Here is a 21654-nt window from a genome sequence, read left to right as displayed (position 1 = left end):
GCGCCACGCCAGGAGACCAATGAGAGAAATTCCTGGGGGAATTTTGTCCATGTCCCTTGCAGCAGAAGTGTCATTTTGTCATTTACAAATGACTACTCCAGATTGAGAGAGAAGCCAGTGGCCAGTACCTGCAAACAGATAGGTTTTTGAAGCTTGCAAAATGCTTGTGGGAAGATTTAAATACACTGTTGTAAATAGTGGCTCCAGCAGATCTGTGGGTGGAATGCAAAAGGAACATAGATTGGCCAGTAAGAGAGCCCCCATGAGACCAGTCAATAGGTGCACCATCTCCTGGAGTAATTAAGTACTATTACAAAATGATTGAATTCCCGAAAACAAGGATTTCTCCCCAAAAATATTTATTGGCAGAGAATATACAGGACAGCTCAGGAAGGAAAGGAGTCCATACATGCATACTACGAGAGATTGTTGCAGGCATTTAAACATTACAGTGGCACAGAGACAATTGAGCCGAAAGGCATGATTCATTTTGTGTTCAAATTTGTTGAAGGATTGAGACCTGAAATTAGCCAGGTGATTAGGAGTTATTTGATTTGTTGCCAAGCAAAACCAATTGATGGATTATTGCAATATGATAAGTACTGTAGTGGCGAGATTGAATTGAAACAGAGAAAGTTGAAAGCGAAAGCAATGGTGATGCATATTAAAGTGGTACAAACAGGAATGCAAGGGAGTTTTCCGTAGCAGCCACAGCAGGGAAACATGGTGTTTCATAATAAGGCCAGAGGTAGAGGTCGTAGTGGAAATGGAAATTTAAATTGTGGTCCCAATTTAAATACTGTAGTCAATGAGATTGATGTTTAGGGAATTAAAAGGTTGTTACCTTGTCACTCTTGCGGAGGCCTCAGAGATTGGAAGCAGGAGTGTCTGACGCTAGTACAGGAAGACGTTGCCCCACAGACGAAATAAATCAATTCTTTCCCAAACATGGGAGGACCAAGAGTGAGAGGTCAAAGTTTTGGTTTTCAAAACAATGTGAATCAGATGCAAGGTCCCCAGCCCATGCAACAAATGCAACTGCCACGTTTGCAGATGCCACAGTCACAGCAAATGCATTCCCAAGTTCAAGTGGTACCAAGGCAACAAATACAGATACCTCAAGCCCCAGTGGATCAGCAACAGATGATGCTTACTCAGCAGGGCACAGGTCAAAGGTCAATAATAACACAGTACACCAATTCCTACTACACAGTGAGACAGCAGTGAGTGATGACTGGGTGGGGGAGAGTTCAGATGAAGAAGAATGTGTGTTGGCATCTTCATTAGAAGTAGATCAGATGGGTTCCTACTTGAAGGGAAAGGTAATGGGTGACAAAGTTTCATTCCTAGTTGACACAGGAGCTACATGCTCTACTGTGAGAGGTGCAGAAGTCCGTAACTTACCCCTTTCAGGGAAAACTGTACACATTGTAGGAGTTGCAAATCAGTATTTGACAAACCCAATTACAGAACCAGTTTCAGTTCAAATTGGAAATTTCAGAGTACTACACAAATTTGTAGTTTGTGACTCAAGTCTGGTTTCCTTGATGGAATTGCCATTCAGACAAATAGTGACTATGAAGATGACCACTTTGAGACAATAGACTGTAACCTAGTGGATAAAGAGTACCCATTGATCAGTTTCTTTCCTGTTTTCACAGTACAAGATCTTCCTTCTGAATTACAGGGAACGGTTAAGATGGAGGTTTGGAATTTTCCAGGAAAAGACATTGGGCCTCATTATGACCCTGTTGGGCGGCGGTACACTGGCGGTAACACCGCCAACAGGCTGGTGGTCTTCCACCAGTGTATTATGATGACCGTGGTGCATTAGCCACAGCCACACCGCCGGCCCCTCCACTTGACCACTAGGCTTCCGCCAGGCGGTCATAATCCCAGGGCAGCACTGCCCTGGGGATTATGAGTCCCCAACAGCCAGCCTGTCCATGGCAGTAAACACCGCCATGGAAAGGCTGGCAGTAAGGGGGGCTCGGGGTGCCCCTGGGGGCCCCTGCACTGCCCATGCACTTGGCATGGGCAGTGCAGTGGCCCCCAGGCACAGCCCCATCGCGCATTTCACTGCCCAAATTTCCGGCAGTGAAATGCGCAACTGTTGCACCCGCTGCACATCAACATTGCCACCGGCTCTATTGTTGATGCTGTTTCCGTCCGCTGACCCAGCGGAAATGTCATAATAGGGAGCCACCAATACTTCCAGCACTGGTGGTATAGTGGTGCCCGCGGCTTCGGCGTTCTTCTTGAAAGACTGCCAAAGTCGTAATGAAGGCCATTGGTCTAATTAGAGGAGCTGAGCCAGTTAAAGTCCCAGTCAAGCCAAATGCAATTTCACCCCAGATTCCACAATATCACATGACACAGGTTACCATTGAAGGAATTTCCCTTATAATTGTAGAGTTTGTAATGCAAGGCGTCTTAAAAGAAGTATTGAGCAGCCCATGTAACTCACCTAGAATGGGATTGCGAAGGCCATGTGGGAAATTTCGAATAGTTCAGGACTTGAGGAAAATCAATGATATTGTGATTAAATGTTGTCCGGTGGTGCCAAATCCAGCAGTGATATTGTTTCAGATCCCATGTGATGCTGAATGGTTCACCATAGTGAACCTATCACAAGCATTCTTTTCTGTACCTCTTCACGAGGATAGCCAATTTCTTTACTGTTTTAAATTCATCAACCATGTATATTCTTGGTGCAGAATGCCTCAAGGGTTTTCAGAGTCACCGTCCATTTTTAATCAGATACTAAGGAAGAATCTGGAGTCATTGGAAATGCCTTTCCAATTGGTTTTAGTCCAATACATTGATGATTTGTTGGTTGCTTCGAAAACAAAGGAAGAGTGCAGGCAACATACTATTGCCTTATTAAATCATTTGGGAAGGAACGGACACAAGATGTCCCCAGCAGAATTACAGTATTGTCAGACAGAGGTGAAATACATGGGACACCTAATTGAAAAGGTAGCTAGAAAAATTTCCATATTACAAATGAATCCCCCAGCTACACAAAGCGATGTCAGAATGTTTCTGGGAATGGTGAGCTATTGTCAACAGTTGATTCCCAATTTTTCAATCATTTCAAAACCACTGCAAAAGTTGACACACAAAGAAGTCATTGATCCCCTAGAGTTAGATCAAGCTTGCGTGAAAGTGTTTACTGAACTGAGAGAAAGTTTGTACAAAGCTCCAGCTTTGGGAATGCCTGACTACACAAACCTTTTATGTTGTTTTGTCATGAGCGTGATGCATGCTCCTTATCCATTTTGATGCAGGTACATGGTGGTGTAAACCGCCCAGTGCATATTTTTCAACTACTTTGGAGCCAGTTGCAGCAGCTTTACCTGGCTGTTTTTGAACTGTGGCAGCTGTTGGTTTAAGCCTCACTCAGAGTGAGAGTATAGTGATGCGACATCCCTTAACTGTTTTGTTCCCTCACTCCATTGAAGTTTTGCTTACCGGAACCAAGACCCAATATCTAACCAATGCATGATTGACCAGATATGAAACTATTATTTGGGGTTTGCCAAATGTTACTCTGAAAAGGTGTTCAGCGCTTAACCCAGCAGTTTTGCTTCCAAAAGAAAATATTGAAATTGGCAAATTAAAAGATGTTGAGCATGACTGTCTGAATATTACTGATTTGTGCACAAAACATATACCTGACATTCGAGATACCCAATTGGAAGAAAATGACCAAATTATTTTTGTTGATGATTCCTGTTTAATAGATAACATGGGAACATTGAAAGCAGGATATGCAGAGTGCACAATTTCTGGTATTCTCGAAGCTTCTTGGCTTCGGGGATTATATTCTGCATAAGTGGCTGAGTTGTTAGCCCTTACTAGAGCATGCCACGTCTCTGCACAGCTTACAGTTACCATTTATACAGACAGCCAGTATGCATTTGGAATAGTCCATGACTTTGGCCAGCTATGGTCGCCAGAGGGGTTTCCTAACTTCTTCTGGTTCACCAGTTGGAAATGATGACAGAATTCATGATTTGTTACAAGCTTTACAAATACCCAAAAAGATTGCTGTGGTGAAATGCAGTGCACACCAGAAATCGCAAGATTTTGTTCCAATGGGAAATGGATATGCAGATCAAGTCGCAAGGTTTTGCCCATTGAATTGTATACTTTTCAAAGCTAAATGGGAACTGTTGCCTGAAGAAGAAAACTTTCTAATTACACAATGCATATAATAGATATCTGGGATGAACTGAACATTTTGCAGGAAAATGTTAACAAAGACAAAAAGAAAGAGTGGGTTAAACTGAAAAGTGCACAGAGAGAGGATGATGTATGGATATCCGCGGAGGGACAAGTAGTTCTCTCTAACTGCCTGCTGACTCAAATGGCTGGATATTACCATGGACAAGCACATGTTGGAAGGGATGCTATGATTCACACTTTCTGGCAGACATGGTTTAATCCAAAATTTAAACAGGTTGCCGAAGCAATTTGCTATAGTTGTGTCTTGTGCCAACAGATAAACGTGTGTAAGAGGATTATGGTTAATACGAGGCACACTGGAAGAGTGGGAGGTCCATTTAGAAGAATGCAGATGGATTTCATTGAGATGCCTATCTGTGGAGTATTGAGATATGTGCTGGTGATTGCTTGCATTTTTGGCCACTGGATTGAAGCCTACTCCACCCGAAGGAATGACAGCATTACAGTAGCAGAATTATTGCTTAGAGAACTGATACCTCGTTTTGGTTACCTGGTCTCCTTTCAAATCAGATAGAGGAATTCACTTCAACAATGAAATTATAAAATTACTATATTCAGCTTTAAAAACTGAGGAGAAGCTGCACTGTAGTTACCGCCCTGAAGCCTCAGGACTTGTTGAGCAAATAATTGGTACCCTGAAGTCAAGACTTGCAAAGATGTCTGCGTCCACAAATCTGAAATGGCCAGACGCACTACTGTTAGTTCTGAGGAGTATGAGAAAACCTCCCAGCAGGAAGACTGGACTGTCACAGCATAAAATCTTAATGGGCAGAGCATTGAGGTTGCCCACAGTTCCTGCCATTGGTCTTGTGAACATAACAGATGATATGGTGTTGGATTATTGTAAGGGTCTAGCTGATGTGGTTCGCTCTTTCTCTCATCAGGTGGAGGCCACCACTGTGCAGCCATCCCAAGACCAGAGTCACAACCTGAGAGCTGGAGACTTGGTTGGGATCAGAAAACATGTCAGGAAGACTTGGCTGGAGTCCAGGTGAAAGGGTCCTCACCATGTAGTACTGGTTACTACTACAGCTGTGAAGTGTGCTGGAGTTCTGAACGGGATCCATGCCAGCCATACTCAGAAAGTACCCTGTCTGTTGGACAATGAAGAAGAGTTGTTGAGAGTACCAACAACGTCCAGACAAACTCCAGAAGCAGAAAGGGAAACTGGAGAATCAGACACAGACTCTGAGCAGACAGAAGAAAATCCATATACCCCTGTAAGAGATGTAACCGGGGGAAATATAGGAGGTCGATAGTTGACAAGCCTCGACTGACACAGCAGGAGAGTCTAGTCGGAGGAGGACTCTCCCAGAAGGAGACGATCTTGAGAATCAAGAAGAACAGCCCACCGACCCAGTGGAGGGAGCTGAGTTAAATCAGAGTCAAAATGATCTGACTCCTCCTGAGCCAGTTGTAGGTACATCAAGTCAAAATCCTGCAGAACAAGGAAAAATTACAAGTCCAACACTGAAAAGAGCACTGACTAAAGGAACATGGAAAGGGGACAAGTGGCCTAAAGTACAAAAGAAGGGAAAAGACTTGTGCACGTTGTCAATAATCAAAGAGGTAGACACCACAAGAAAGGAATACTTGAGTGATGAAGAATTAAGTGGAGATCAAAGACTAAAGAGAAAACGAATTGCAAATCGAAGGTACACCGGTCATGAATGGGTGTATGCGACAACTGGTGATTGATAAAGTGAGTTCTTGTCTTTTTGTTTTGATTGAGTGATTCCAGGTCAATATTTTGGCACGTGACTTGGTCAATGAACTGACCTTTGAGAATGATTCTGTGCAACTGAAAGAGAAAAGAGATATTGAAAGTAACCGCAAGAGTCTTTTTTAAATAACTTTATTTGACAAGCTGCTAAACCGATTTTGACAAATTGCCGATTTTTACAAACGTTCTGGAAAAGAGACTGAAAGCTATAAACAACTGCCAAGAAGAATGAAGATTTTTGTTTTTGCTTATTTTGCTGCATAGTTATAATTTTTTCTTCTACTTTCTGATTCTTTACAGATCATGAGTAACCACAACCAACAGGTTAGAAAGAATAGGTGCTATAAATACATAGGGTTTGGTTTGGCAATTGTGTGCATGATAGTATGCCTGTTATTGATTGTGAGTATGACCTTTCTCGATAAAGTTGTAGCAAACCATACCTCTGCTTTAGAAACTAACACTACACTAACAGAGTTAGACATGTTTAGAAGAGATGAGAAATATTTACACGTAAATGGTTCACAAGATCTTTCCTCTAATGTTTTCTATCCCTTATTGCGTGAATATGTGGAGACGATGATTGTGAGAGATTGTTATGTTTGCACGCAAGTTCCTTCGTCAGCAGAGGAAGGAATTACTTACCATAGTTTGCCACTAACATATGGAATAAGTTGCAGTCTTCTACTAACAGGATTCTATAACCAAGAGTACATCCAGTATTTTTACTCAAATCATGATTTGGTGTTTTTGTTTGTTCCTATAATTAAATACCTGAGTAGAGTAGTGAAAGAAATTAATATAGAATTAGTGAGAGGTTTCTTTGAACGTACATTGACATTTGGTACAGCTTATGCTCACAGGAATAACCTGACATGCTTGCTTACACCAATAGAAAAGAGCTTCTTAGATCAAACTGATGACGGGAGGAAGGCATTAAAGGAGAAATTAGAAAAGGGCTTAGGGAAAAGGACATTTAGAATAATTATGCATTTAATGAACTAAAGACACAGTGAAAGTTAGCTTTAGATGCACGCTGAACAAAGGGGGAGAAGGAGTATTAAAGGGGAGGGTCTATCCTCCTGGAAGCTTCAGTAAACGTATTCAGAGACCCAACCCAGAAGGGGAAAACTTCCACAGAAAAACCCTTACCCACCAGGGTGACCCCTTGGTGGCATGCTTCATCATTGGCTTTCTTCCTGTTCTGCTGCAGAACGAGGCATGCTGCAACCGACGGAATATGGGGGAGCACTGTTGGCATCAGCAATGTGGATGCTAGAAAAGGATAGGAGTGGTAGGGTCTTGGTAAGTTAAAAATACCCCCTCTGGTAGATATTACTAGTTTAATATGTCTCACAGGGGTGGTATGATTAAAAGAGGGTGTCAGGAGGGTGGTTATATAGTGTACCTGTCCTCCTGCGTGGTCCACATGTTTCAGAGTTTACCCCTAAATTCCTCTTCAGGACCAACATGATCTCCCTAGTATCACTCCTTGTGCGCCTACCACTAGTGGAAGTACTCTTACTATTTACTGTGGTAAGGTGCTATATACAAATTAAATTAAATTAAATACTATCCATCAGTGTCAATGCTCTGCTCGGCAAATTTTCAGTGTTTATGCTAATTGCATCATAGGTCCTTCGGGAGGGGGGTGTGCTTATAGTCACACGTTTCTCAAAGCTACACTTCCGCCAACCTACTCCTCACCTCACCGTGGCCCGAATAACATATTTTGGTACTATTTCTTAGATCGACCCACAGATTTGTACTTTTCTGCAGTTTTTCACATATTTTGCGGGTGCGGTTAAGTAACTGACACAAACACTGAAGTGACTAATAATTAACTGACCACAAACACTTAAGTGACTAATAACTGACTGACCACAAACACGTACACAATGCTCTTAACCCTTAAGACTGGAGGAGTGAGACCATTTGGAATGGGACCCTTTGGCTGCAATAACATCTCCTTCCCCTTGCGTCCCTCCCTCTCTATTTTACATTGCAGGCCTGGCTCTGCATTAATCTCTTTCCTGACACATTCTGCTTAGCTCCCTCCGGGATCTTCGCATATACAGAGCAGATGGTTTTAAAATCAATCGTTGGGATCAAGGCTGAGAGGATCAAGATTCAGAGGTACTCAGATACCTAGGGGGATGGAAGTGAACAATTATAATTGTATATTCAAAGGCACTTTTAACATGCTTATGAACTAACCTACTTAAGCATTTAAGTGAACCAACATATCTGTTATCATCTGCTGTTATGTGTGTGCTGTGTATGTGTGGTGTTACAGTATTATAACACACATTTGTCACCTTCTTGGCCTCTTATTCTTCTTGACAAAGAGCTGTTTTGCTCCCAGTTTGTTGGAAGCGACGAACACATTCAGTGTGTGCCCGGCTAAGGCTGTTGGTCGTTTCACTGGTTCTTCTAATTGTGAGGTTGTGTGTTGGTGTTTAGGGATTGGACTGGTATAGTCAGGTATTGAAATTGTGAACACTTTAGAATATGCGCCACTGGGTGAGTGAGTCCACCTCTGGATGCAGGGTTACCACATGGTGCTCTGTTAGTCAGTAGGACTTGGGGGGGAGGTGTGTGGTGCAGTGTAGGTGCAGGTCCTCAGTCTGAGACTCTTTTCACAGGTTTGATGCCTTTGTGGACACCCACAATCCGGGCGATGTGCTTAAGACGAGTCTTGCTGTACTATGTGGGGCTTGTTTGTCTCAGGAAGTGTAAGCTACTGTGAGGAAGAGTAGATCACTGATTCGTGGGAGGCAGGAGGGGGTTGTAGAAGGTCTAAACACAGTTGTGTGCCTCTGCAGCTGTGCATGTGTTTTCACTAGGTTTTAAGTGGCAGTGACCATCAGAGGGTGTTGTCAGTTACTACAGATATCAGTGCACCCACAGGGGTGGGCTGGTCAGGGCTTGCTTCAGGTGAGGTCATGTTGAGATTTGTGCTTCAAGTGACATTGTGTTAGTGCGTTGGGCTTGCTTCAGGTGAGGTTGTGTTAGTGAGTAGGACCTGCTTCAGGTGAGGTTGTGTTAGTGAGTAGGACCTGCTTCAGGTGAAGTTGTGTCAGTGAGTTGGGCTTCCTTCAGGTGAGGTTGTGTCAGTGAGTTGGGCTTCCTTCAGGTGAGGTTGTGTCAGTGAGTTGGGGTTGCTTCAGGTGAGGTTGTGTCAGTGAGTTGGGCTTGCTTTGGGTGAGGTTGTGTCAATGAGTTGGGGTTGCTTCAGGTGAGGTTGTGTCAGTGCGTTGGCCTTGCTTCAGGTGAGGTTGTGTCAGTGAGTTGGGATTGCTTAAGCTGAGATTGTGTCAGTGAGTTGGGCTTGCTTTAAGTGAGGTTGTGTTAGTGAGTTGGGCTTGCTTTAAGTGAGGTTGTGTTAGTGAGTTGGGCTTGCTTCAGGTGAGGGTGTGTTAGTGAGTTGGGCCCCCTTCAGGTGAGGTTGGGTAAGTGAGTTGTGTACAGTGGGCGGCAGAGGGTGGAGGGTTTGGTTGGAAACTATGGTGAATCATGGCATGGGGGCTTGCAGGGTTCGGCAACTGTCGTTTGATTACCTTGCTTTGTTGTACTGATGCAGCATTTGATTTTTGCTGCTGTGGTTCATCATCTTATTGTCTTTTTTTATTTTATGAAAAACATTTTAAAATTTCCAGACATGAAGATAAACATTCTGCATCCCTCCCCTTACCCTTCTGCCACTTGAATGTGTTTTCTCAGAAACCGACCTCGTTGTGGTGGTCAAACTAGATGAACTTAAGCTCAGCAGCGCCTTTCCCTGAAGTCCATCTCTCCTTCCTGTCGTAGGCTGCAGTGGTAGCAGTCTTGTTCTCTTGGGCATGTAGTTCCTCTGAGGTAGTTTGTAAAACAATGTCAGGAGCAGAGCCCCCACCAGAGGGAATACAATATCCAGACCCTTAACAGTGCATAAGGTATTTCACCCCTAGAACATGCCACACTGTGTGGTACCATCCTTCCAGGGTGGCATCAGCACCTGTCACCATTTAACTAGTAGGGTCTGTTCGGACATTATTGTGGTGTTTAGCGAGGGTGGTACCTTTTAGATAACAACTTACACATGGAGGTTGTGTTTTACAGCTCTTGGCATGTCAGGGGGTCTTCTCTCATGTGTGCACCAACTGACCATGCCTTCTGACCGAGCTACCTTCATTAACATTAACCATGTGACCACAGTGCCACACCAAAGGGGAGAAACACCACAGGGGTGTACTAAAACACCCCTCACGATGGAAGCACATATGGTAATGGACGCGACCTTTGGAATCACCAGCGTGACACTACAATGATTGAGTGTATTTATCACCCTCCACTAGCTCCCCCCATGTGTATTCAGTCTTCTGCCAAGTAAGATACACTGTGGGGTCTTTAGCAACTGGGCCCTGGTGATTTGTTTCATCACCCCAAGAACCCCTGACCAGACGGGGTGTATTAAAGGATGCCCCATAGAATGAGCTGGTTCTCCCCCCGCCTGTAGCCCCCCAGCACCGGTCCCATCTTGTTCTTTCCAGCGGGTGAAGTCGATGTGCGGACGGACCCACGTGACCTCGGATGGATTCTTGCTACATTCTGCCTCCGAGAGGCCGTGGGATCCCTTTAATGCAGCGGTGAGTCTGGTGGACTATTCGGCTTCTGTAAACTGAAGGCTCAACCCTCTGAAAGCTTCTCTTCTGTGCCGGGCTCCTTTCTAGTGACATTGTAGAGATTCTTGAAAAACTGAATGACGAGGGTGTGGGCTCTCCATCACTTTCCTTAAAGCAGATTGTCTGCAGCGGAATAGTCCCTTAGAGCCGCCATCGATCTGTTCGTTGTAGGAGGCTCACCCGTCCTCCGAGAGAGCTGGAGTTCACTGTCAGTGCACGTGGACGTCGCTTACTCTGGTGCAGCTGGTGCAGTGGCACCAGGGTCCATTTCCTTCCTCGCACTAGGGCCCATGACACTTTGCTACCCTACTGCTGGGACAGGCGTGAAGCTGACGTCAGCATAAGGGGACTGGCGGGTTTGGGTGAGTGGTGCAGGAAGGCTCCTGGAAGGGTCCTTAGAGTAAAAAGATCTGTAGGCGATTATTACATTTCGGTGAAGAAAACACTGGAGTATTCCTCGTGGCAGACCCTTAATACTGAATGAAGGAATTGTGTTTTCAGCAAGTGTTGGTGGTATAGTGGTGAGCATAGCTGCCTTCCAAGCAGTTGACCCGGGTTCGATTCCCGGCCAACGCAACCTTGCATTTTCTTATTATCTAACAGTGTATTCACTATGTATATATTTTTTTTAATAGAAAATGATTGAGCCCCTCACAGTGTTAACATTGTTCAGAACCGCGCGCTCTCACGGCCGCACTGAGAAAGAAATGCTGTCGACTGTGTTTCGGATGGAAGTTGGTGGAGAGTTGCGGGAAGAGGGAGGATGCAGGAAGAGGGAGGGTGCAGGAAGAGGGAGGGTGCAGGTCTAAGGAGACGACGAAGGAATGATGTCACGGGCGGGTTGCATTATCACCCACGAGTTTGTGTTCTCCATGAGCGTTACTTTACTGATAGCTAACACTCGGGCTGAAAATACAAATATTTACAGTCCGTTCTGAAAAGAATCATGGAATATCCCAGGAGTTCAGGATCGAACACAGTATATTGGACCGATATATCCTCGCAGCTTCAGATACTGGGCGCGACCGTCCGGGAACTCGAAGGCCGTCTCTCACTTCTATGTCGGTCTTTCGTCGGAGGAAACATTTCTCCGCCCTTTCAGCGTTAAGAGCATCTCCAGTCCATCTACCACTGGGGATTCTCCCGACGTGGCCTGTGGCCAGCCCTGCACGTTCCACGTGGCAAAGGATCATTCGGAAAACGTGATATTAATCCTTTTCAAAACATGACTAAATTATTCCAAAAAGGACCTTTACCCTGGTCTGCTCAGTCAGCACAGCTAGTTAGAACTACAGTGGTGTGAACGTGCAACATTTTGTTTTACGAAAAATTATGAAAACTATCCGGAATTTTGTGGAATTCACTTTGTGGTGGCTACTGTGAAAATTGAAAACTTAAAAAGTGACTGAGAATTGAGAGAAGACCGATGAGAAATACATTTAGCAGCAACGAAATTCTTAAAATATGTAAATGTTGCATTATGTGAAATTTGTAAATCTTGCCAGTGTAGTAAAACTTTTCGCTCAGGCTTGGTGGGAAAATGGTCCTAACACAAAAGTCCAACTTTATTCATTCTACATTTGCATGCAAAGCTTACGTCTGGTGATCCTCAATGCCCAAGGAATTTACAGGTGATGTTGTAAGCTCTGGGACATATATCGCTCTTGCATTTTAAACAAAGTAGTGTTGCAAGGTTACTGATATGTAAAAAAGAAAATCTGACTTCCTCAGAAAGTTGTATCTCAGTTGAATGTCAGAAAGGGTCACGCGAGCACCTGCGTTGTCATAATCATCAATGTGTCCTGATGCTGCCTGTCTGTGGAAGGAGCGCTACACATTTGGGAGCATAACTATCAGTCTTAAGTGCACCACTCAATCACAGCTGAGTTCTTGCTGCTTCCTAATTACTGACACAAGTTCTTCAATTAAGTGTTCATGATTTTGCGAGCAAAACATCGAACCCCTAAACTCAAAGTTAAGGCACTCACCCAAACACCAGAATCATTGAAATACAATTTATTAAATAATTCCAATATGAGATCAGTTGGACCTACTGAACAGCTGAGTGCTAGATCACAGAAAAATGAAAGGGTTTTATTACAAAATGTCAAAAAGTAAAGCAGTACAGAGTCAAAGCCACGAAGACTTCATTGCCGAGGTATACCGAGTATGTAAGAGCCTGACATTATTCTGAGCTCCAAGGGGACAGTAAAATCCATCGGAACATGGGCAGCAATCCTAGCGGCATTCAGGAAAGCTCAGGCTCTCCCTCCACACTGAGTGTTTTTATACATTGTCCTTGCATACTAAACAAAAGTTCTGCATATTCATCATGTTGCTACTTGTGAGCAAGTGAGCCCATGAAAAATAAACATCATTGTGCCTTAACACCTAAGCACTAACCCACCACATGAAGAATATTTAAGCGCCCTCTATGCTAATGTCCTCCGGAGATGCTCAGACAGAACAAGATAGATTAACAATAATGTGTTATGTGAATGAATATGTCTCAGTGAACAAGTGGAAGAAAAAGGAAACATGTTACAAGTTACAGCTGAACTGGAGCAGCTTCTTCTTGGACAGAACCACATCAACAGTGGAAACAAATACATTCATTACATCTCGACTGTTCTTTGAGGAGTCTTGGGGAGAGGTTGTGCATTTGTGCCTTGTCACAAGCCTTTGCCTTACAGCATAAGGGGCACATTGGTTTGAAGATGAGGCCATCAAAAAACCTGTGTGGTTCAATATTAAACAAACCATCAGCCACCCCTTTCCATTGGAAGCAAACTTGACTATGGGCCTGAATTAGATTTCAGAGATCTGGTTACTTCATCACAACAGTGACGGATTGCCCGTCTGGCAAAATATAAATCACATTATATCCTATGGGGTTTATATTTCAGTGGATGGGCTGTCTCTCACTGTTGTGATAGAGTACCCTGTCTGACAAAATCAGGCCCTTTGTCCCACCACTCTTATCCACACTCTAACAAGATTCTTAGAAACACAATCTCACCTTGCAGTCAGTAGATACAGCCCTTTCATCCATAAACCCACCCCCAATGACACACCATCCTACAAACTGAATGATCTCCATACCTCTCCACTAAAGGCTCACCACACCTTCTTGTGGAAACCTCGTCGAAAATGTGCCCTCAATTTCTTCAAAACAATCTAACCCCTTCACTGACACAAACACAGGTTTTTGCATCTCACTTCCTCTATTGGACCTGTACTAAACTCTTTAAACTAAAACTAATAGGTTCTGACCCCTGTTGGTCATGTAAATCATCACCTGGTGACATTGAGCATAGTGGCAGCCGGTAATTTTGGGAGGGGGGGCGGGCGGGAAGGACAGTCACACTCACACTTATTCATTCACACATGCACGCATATCCAATCACAACACTCATCAACATTCAAACATACATGCATGCACCAAACATTAATTTAAAAAACACACACACACACACACTTACCTTCAGCTCGGAGGTCCCAGGAGGGCGGGGACTGCTGCATTCCCTCTCTGGCTGACCTTAGGTAAGCCAATGAGGGAAGGCAGCAGTCTCAACTTCGTCACAGAGTGGGATGGGGTCAGTGAGACTTCTGACCTTTCCCCACTCTGTGACGAGGTGTCACCGATTGACACTCACACTGGGCGCTTCAGGGCTTAAACCTGAAGTGTCCAGGTCGAAGTCAATCAGTGACTCTTCCCCTCATCACTGAGGGGAAGGGCCTCGAGGCACCTTTGCTGGGCCGAGGAGGTCACGCCCATAGGAGCTGCGACCTCTTCAGCCCTGCAAAGTTCAGCTCAGGCAGCCAGGAATCTGCACAAATCGCGCATGTCTGCTCCAGGCTGCCTGACCTGAACATGAAGAGTGTCTGTCAGGCTGACCTTTGCTCGGCCTGACAGACACGTTTCATGAGGGGAAAAAGGTGGGGGGTGTGGCCCCTGTACCCTAAAGGACCGGACGCGGCTGATTGAGCATATGTTCCTCTCATGCCCTTGCCTATCCTCCTTTAGGGCAGATATCTCATCTCAACTGAATAAAATGTTCAAAACCTCCGTCTCATTGAGCTTCCCAGTGGTGATACTTGGGCCATACACAGCAGAACCACCTATCAGAATCCCAGACTCAGACCTCGCCCTACTGGATGTACTGCTCTCTAATGCTCTTAAGTTTATACCGCTAGACTGGAAATCCTTTAACAATGCCTCTCACCGTACATGGTGGGTGTGGGCCACTTACCTTAGAAGTACATATATAGCACAATCGCATGACAGGAGCAGCCCTGTGACTTTGCAACGCATATGGGGACACTAGACATCCTCATTCACAACTTGCAGCATCCGTGAAGGTATCATTCGGCCGTGCTACCCTGACGTAAGATTCACATTCTGCTTCGATTCTGTGAAACCACCAACCAGTTCACCTGGCTCCCCCTCCTCTCCTATCCAGACCCATTCTTAGCCCCTCTCTACTTTCTTTTTGCTTTCCTTACCTCTAATTTCTGTGTTGATCATGTTCCCATATAGAGAGTACACAAAGTGGTGTTTTTCTCAGAATTATGTAAATCTCAGTCTTTACTCACCGTGACCGAACTTGTGCAAAAACAATTTTATTTCAGCTTCCTGGTTCCACGATACCCGAAAGATGTTCTTTGACTTCAGCTCTACCATTATTGTTACTGTGCCCTTCAAGCGCCTTACAACTCCATGATCAACAATTAGTGTTGTTATGCTTTTGTTGATTCAGCTAAAATATTTAATAAAATATTTAGAACAAAACAAAACCCCGCTTAATAAATGTATTTAAGAAATCAGTGCTGACAGGTAGTGCAGAAGCACTGTCACGTGACTTGGTCTGAGCCAATAAAAGCAGAGAAGCCCAGAGGCACAGAATGGGACTAGTGGAGGCAAGACATGCCAGGGAAAATGGATTCCCCTTCTCTTTCAACCCTACTGAACATTTAGAGCTCTCAGGATTCCCAGTCCAAGTTTGAGTAGGTCATCCTGCCCAGGCCTGTTATTTTTTAATTTTGGGAATTGTGGCATGCATTTATAATGTGAGAAATATGAATGCAGACCCAAAAATGCAAAGAAAAAACTGGACTTGATGAGCTATTGATGCATGGACCTAAGAAACTTGTGAGCTCTGAAGTTTAATAAGAATATCCTTTTTTAGTAGTATAAACTTCATATCACATCCCCCCTTTCCCACCCCATTATGCAATAAAACTGTACATTAATTCCCGGATAAGTTTGTTCTTCATGAATTCCAGCACACATACATATACTTTTATACATACATAAGTGCAGAAAAGAAGCATGGAATGTGAGGGATAGCAACATGAAATGTGGGGGCCAAAGGTACAATGTGAGGAAAATGCATATGGAATCCTTGCTGTGGGTGGACTGAAAGGTGAATTTTGGGGTGAGAAAGATTATTGCCCAGTGACCCTACCTTCTACCACACCTTCAGCCAGCTTTCTAAAGATCCTTGCATTTCATTCTGGGCCTTGCACTTTCATTGTTCCCATTACAACCATGAGCCAAGAAGTCCTAACATTCATGGTGACTCTGAAAACCAGGACTGGTGCTACTTGACCACTATCTAGAAACACAGAACCCAGTGGACAGATGCCTGAAGACTGGTGAATAGAATGAAACACTGTACTGGTCCTTGAAACGCACCAGGCCTCTGTAGACCTCACCAAGGCTAGTGAACCTCTTCTGCACCAAGAGCATGGCCACCTCCAGGTTCAGACAACAACAGAGCATTTACCACAAGCACAGGCAGCCTACATTAGAGAACAGAGGACCCACTCCATCCTCTCCATGGCCCCTGAGGTGTCCACCCAGACTTACAACTTATCACATTCTGCAATCCGTTCCCTGTCTTTCTAGCTGGATTTTGTTTCTAGACTGACACTGCCTCATCTGTTCTCCTTCGAAGTGTATTCATCTAGTCTTTACTGCATGGGTATTTATAAGATCTAGACACCCATGAAGGTATCTTTCTTACGTTTGCACCATCCTGCCTTCGTTGGTACTACTTATCATTAGCAGCTGGGGATTATATTTGTTTATTCTTGAGAAAAATGTGACAATCTGCTTATTTCCATTTTGACAAAATGTTGACGATTTGTGTTTTGCAGTTGATGGTTCATGGTGTGTGATGGTGATTTGCAGTGGGGATCTAAAAGGCGCAAACCCCCAGCTTGTGTAAACAATGTTACATTCTTTAAAATTACATAAAGTCTGTTGAATGGTATGAAAATGTGCAAAGTGGCAAATTCAATTTGCCAATGATTGTTTTTTCCATGGATAGATGCACGTTTGGCATTTTGCCACCACTAGCCGTAACCCTCTAAATTATTTGTATTAGTTGTGGTATCTGTAGTATCAATATAGGTGCACTGTTCCACTAGAAAGAGAGAGATAAGACAACCAAAAAGATTGGAAGTAGCGACTAAGTACTGAATGAATTCCGGAGAATTCAGGAGGGCCCTCAAGCACCCACTTGGGTGACAGGTATCATCATCGGGCTTACTCCTCACCAGACTGGTGCTGCAATGTCTGGCGGGCTACCCAGTATTCTGGGTGGCACTCAACCAATGTAAAATTGCTAACAGCAAGGGTCTGGGAAAGAAACTAAATAAAGAGCGGAGAGTGTAGAAAAAGGAACAAGACTAATAAAATTGGCTCTGAACCTGAGCCATTATTTTTAATATGATAGGAATTGGGTTCAGGCCAAGATTAAAAACAGCAATATAAGAGTGTTGTTGGAAGTAATGTACCATTACACTCTATAGTTAGGGAAGGTAGTTTACCTAATCCGACATGGTCAACATGTTTCGCGTCTATGGTTGGTCACAAAGTGATCCTATGACGCTTCTTCAGGACCCACGAAAAAAGCCTTTGATTGTTATACTACTTCTCCTATGTGTCAAAAATTAACCAAGTGCACATCTAGTCACTTACAGAGTAGAAGACAGAATATGTCTAAGTCAGTTGGTCAGTACAGTCGCCCTGCATATAATCAAAAAAGACACAAAACAATTAGTGCCGGTGGATAACACAGAAAAAACACACAATTTCAAACAATGATAGTGACAACCACCCTTGATCAGTGAATAATAAATAATTATCTAAAAAGTTTTCAAAAAAAGGATAAGTTTTAGCGATGCTTACCATCCCATATTAGAGATTGGGCTCCCTAGGTCTGCGCTAGCATCAACCAAGGAGAATGAACTAGATAAAAATAATGATGATATGTGGTAATTTAGCACCGCATAGTCATACATGAAAACATGGTGTTGAACATGATTGCATATTAATAATGTGAATAGATCACTGATTTCGATATTAAAAACGTCTGTGCACAATTATATACATATGTATACCCATTGGTAGTGTTAGGTAAAAAGCCCTCGTGTAGAGAAACAAATGTATTATGCTAACTGGCAGTGTCTCAGACCTTCAGAAGTGGTGTTGTCATTTAACTGCATAATCTTGTCGGAATTGAATTGTCCTGTAAGAGTTTATGCTGCCCCAGGGAATTCAGACAAGGCGAGTACACACGTATTCCAAACGAGGAACAAAGTATATGCCAAAACGTGTGTCAATATCAGTTATGGCGGGTGCTCTAAGAATGAAGAGCTGTGTGAGGAGTCGGCCAGATGACGTGAAAGTAAAGTCATCTTGGAACTCCGAGAACGCCGAAAAAATCCCCGATGGTCCCGCACTTACTTCATATGTTCCTCGGTTCAACCAGGAACCTGCCCTTTGCCGCGCGCCTGTAGACGGCATGTAGTTGCGGTACGGCGTTTTTTATGCTGGTAACTAAGAAGCGCGGCCGTCCCGGAACCAACCAGCTGGTTGTTCCGGGTAATAAAAATAGTCAAGGGACTAACATTATGGCGGCCATCTTAAGGGATCCATCGAGGACGGATCCAAACACCATTATGAAGGGGAAGTTGACTATAGGGGCCATCTTATATTGTTGAGACAGTAATGAGAAGGTCTGTGTGAATACGGAGGAAATAACCACAAGTAGCCCTTTTCTTAGTTTCGAAAGAACACTTCTACACATTAAAAAGGATTGTTGCCAATTTTTTATTGGAAGCTCTAAATTGAATGTTATTTGTTTACTACATTTAAGTATGAGAAAAAAGGAAAAGGAAGGAAGGAGAGCACGGCAGATAACAAGTAAGGGTCAGTCTCACAAGGTAATATCTAGTGTAGCTGGAATCCAGTAGCCCTTATGCTTTCTAAAATTAAGGTGTTAATAAATTCCAGGGTATGTCATCGTTCAATCCTTCTTTATGGGTTTTCAGTCGGAAAACCCATCTTTGTTCGGTCTTAAATAGTACATTAGGGTTGTTGCTGACATTTCTTGGTACTTGTAACACTATCCACTACATATCATCAGGGCTGTGTTTTGCATCAATGAAATGTGCACTGAGCTTAGTGGTGATACGGGAGCATCTGATATTGCTCCGATGTTCATTGATGCGTAGTTTGACAGGTCGAGTCGTCATTCCAATATATTTTAAATTACAAGGACAGGAAACTAGGTAGATACACTGTCGTGTGTTACATTTTGTGTGTTTCTTAAGATGCCAAGTCCCGAAGTGGTCAAGGTCAATGCTGTTTAGACGTTTTGTGAGAGGACAGACATTACATGAGCCACATGGATGGTGACCCATCACTGGAGGTAAATTCCACAATGTAGTTTGTTGTTGTGTCTCATTAGACATACGAGGTCGAGTATGGACAAGTAGGTCTCGTATGTTAGTTGACCTTTTAAAGGCAAAAAGAGGTTTAGGAATTACTGTTCCACCACTCTGTAGTATATTCCACCGTTTATTGATCAACTTTTTAATGGTATTCGACAGTGGAGTGAAAGTAGAGACACACGTCAAACGTGTTTCCGGGTCCTTAGGTGTTGAAGTTAGTAGAGCTTCCCTATGATTGCTACGTGCTCTTTTGTAAGCAGAGTTAATGATCTTATTCGGGTAGTGTCGGTCCTGTAGTTTATGTTTCAAATCTCGGGATTGAATATCAAAGGTTTGGGTAGTGCTGCAATTACGTCGTAACCTCAAAAATTGCCCAAATGGAAGATTGTCCCGCAATGCTTTTGGGTGATGACTATTGTATATAAGTAAACTGTTGCGATCAGTACTTTTATGGAAAGTAGTAGTGGTGAGTGTGCCATTATCAATTTTGATCACCAAATCCAGAAATGATATTTGAGTCCGGGATGAGTGAGCAGTGAATCTCAGGAATGGGTCCAGAGAATTGATCCAAGAAGTAAATTTGTCAATTTCATCATAAGGGCCAGTTGTGGTATCATCTATAAAAATCAAGGGCCTGATTTAAGAAAAGTGGCGCTACACGCAGTGCCCCCTTAATGCCACCATGTGTGCGCCATGTTTAAAATTCGGCACTCCATGGCGGTAGCTAGGGACACTAGTTTGGCGTGTTGCAGGATTAGTGTAAAAAATGTTGATGCTAACCCTGCAAAGCACATTGAGGTCCATTGAACACAATGGCGTGCCTCCTTTTAATGCCTGCTCTGTGCAGGCATTAAAAATGCTGCAAAAACTGGTGCAAAGAAATCTTTTAGATATCATTGCGCTATTTTTTCGGCCCCCCTAACGGGGAAACGCCCCGTTAATACATTATGCCTAGCGCAGGCAGAATGTGGCGCAAGGGGTTTCAAAGTGGCGCAATGCATGCATTGTGCCACTTTGTAAATATGGCGCAGCAATTTTGGCCTCGTTGGACCACATTAGCGTAAAATAAATGACGCTAATGTGGCACAAGGCCCTCTTAACTCTGGGCTCACGTTCCTTGCACCTTTTCCTCGCCTGACTTAAACATTAGCACAACCCTAGCAGTGGAGCTCTTGGCCACTGGTGCAGTCCGGGCGGGTACCTGGTGCCCTCATGCAAGCAAGGGAAACGCATCCATGTACTCTAATTAAGTAACAAATGACAACAGCTATTGGGTGTTGTGGACCTCACAAACCCACCGATCCAGGTACCACTGCACCTGCTGCACTATTAACAGGTACCACTAATCAAGTGACAGGGAAACAGGGCGATCACCCAAAAAAAAGTTACTAGTATTGGTGGTCCGGGAGGCACAGCTCTGCCCGGGTGCCTTCGAGGCGGGTGACAATTTAACAGAAAGTCTGACCGCTGAGGTTATGGGATCTCGGCTGACATTAGTGACAAATGCCTGATCTTGCACTTGCGCTGACACATGAACTGTTTCTTTTTTTTACAGTCTGTATCACACGTGGCAGCGTCATAAACCAGCCGTGCCAGCGGTAAAGCAAGATTATGGGTGTCACGAAAAGTCTGTAGTGCCTAGTAAACAGGTGTGTGGATTACCCTGCTCACGGGAAGGAGCTGTACTCGAAAGTATGAATTATTTAATGATTTGTACATTAGCAACAGCTGCGTGTGGGTCACAGTAAAGAATACCATCTTCCATCATTTTTCAAGAGCAAAACATCGCCTTCGCCACAACGTTGCATGCCTGGTCTTGGTACTCACTTTCAATCCATTGTGAAAGTCCTTGCACAGCTGACCTCGTGGCGCAACGGTAGCGCGTCTGACTCCAGATCAGAAGGTTGCGTGTTCAAATCACGTCGGGGTCACAAGCGAATGCTTTTTAGTCTTATAAAATTTAAATCTTGTAGGTCGAACTACTTCCGAAACCAAAGTAGGAATTATCTTTAGTAAACACTCCTTTTATCTAAAAATAAACGCTGATTAATTCTCTAAAAATAAATGCGGGTTCATTTGCTAAGGATTTAAATGGAACAAATCTCCTACTTACCAAATGCTCCGGGTACCTAGAAGCCATGCATCAGTTACACTGGTTTTATACCTCTTTTATTTTCAAGAGTTTAAGATGCACTAGGCAACCAAAATAAAAAGCTTGAGAGGCACTGAACAACCAAAATACACAATTCTGTATGATATTAACAGGTAATC

At 43.7% G+C, this 21654-nt stretch overlaps 2 non-coding genes across 2 annotated transcripts; both read left to right on the top strand.

Annotated features, from left to right (window-relative positions):
• The first annotated feature begins 11142 nt into the window (after positions 1-11142).
• Positions 11143-11214, top strand: TRNAG-UCC (transfer RNA glycine (anticodon UCC)). Its single transcript has one exon. It is a non-coding gene; the product is annotated as a tRNA-Gly (tRNA).
• Positions 11215-21242: 10028 nt separating this feature from the next.
• TRNAW-CCA (transfer RNA tryptophan (anticodon CCA)) lies at positions 21243-21314 on the top strand. Its single transcript has one exon. It is a non-coding gene; the product is annotated as a tRNA-Trp (tRNA).
• The last annotated feature ends 340 nt before the right edge of the window (positions 21315-21654 follow it).

The sequence above is a fragment of the Pleurodeles waltl genome, chromosome 12 (assembly GCF_031143425.1).
Source record: "Pleurodeles waltl isolate 20211129_DDA chromosome 12, aPleWal1.hap1.20221129, whole genome shotgun sequence".
Classification (NCBI taxonomy): domain Eukaryota; kingdom Metazoa; phylum Chordata; class Amphibia; order Caudata; family Salamandridae; genus Pleurodeles; species Pleurodeles waltl.
This window is presented reverse-complemented; position numbering and strand designations above follow the sequence as displayed.